Source organism: Camelina sativa, chromosome 10 (assembly GCF_000633955.1).
Source record: "Camelina sativa cultivar DH55 chromosome 10, Cs, whole genome shotgun sequence".
NCBI classification, from domain to species: Eukaryota; Viridiplantae; Streptophyta; class Magnoliopsida; order Brassicales; family Brassicaceae; genus Camelina; species Camelina sativa.
The window spans coordinates 22,336,093-22,336,612 of NC_025694.1; the positions used below are offsets into that span (position 1 = coordinate 22,336,093).

Consider the following 520-nt stretch of genomic DNA (forward strand, 5'->3'; position numbering starts at 1 on the left):
AAAAAAAAAAGAGAATCGGATTCAAAAAATGAAACAAAATTATAGGAAACCCGATCGCATAATCTAAAAAACCTATGAGAGAGCAGAGAAGAAGAACCTGGGGGGAATTAGAGAAAAACAGATCCGAAAAAATCAAAGAGATGGTGAAACAGTAAAGCATAACGAAATCGAAGAAGAGAAATCAAATGGGGAACCTGACCTAAGAGAAGATGATGATGATGATGATGATGATGTATCTCTCTCTCGCAGCAGCTCGGTAGACGAAAGCAAATCTGCGACGGAGAAGAAGTACAAAACAACGAAGTTTCTGATGATGTGTATTAATTCGTTATATTTTGATTGGTTAGCTGCTTCTTTACAAAAGCGGAGGTGTTAGAAGCTGGTGAAAAAACAAGGGACTTTTATTGTATTGATATATATATATGTATGTATTTTTCAGCTATTAATATTTTTAATTTTGTTTGATTGCATACTACACAACAGGAGTATAAAACCATTCTTTTACACAACTTAGAAACTA

General features: G+C 33.8%; 1 long non-coding RNA gene across 1 annotated transcript in view; it reads right to left on the reverse strand.

The window, feature by feature from the left end:
* LOC104719587 overlaps window positions 1-214 on the reverse strand; it is a 1,901-nt gene extending 1,687 nt beyond the window's left edge. The window contains exon 1 of the long non-coding RNA XR_756640.2: window positions 200-214. This is a non-coding gene — a long non-coding RNA (uncharacterized LOC104719587). The remainder of the gene's footprint in view (window positions 1-199) is intronic.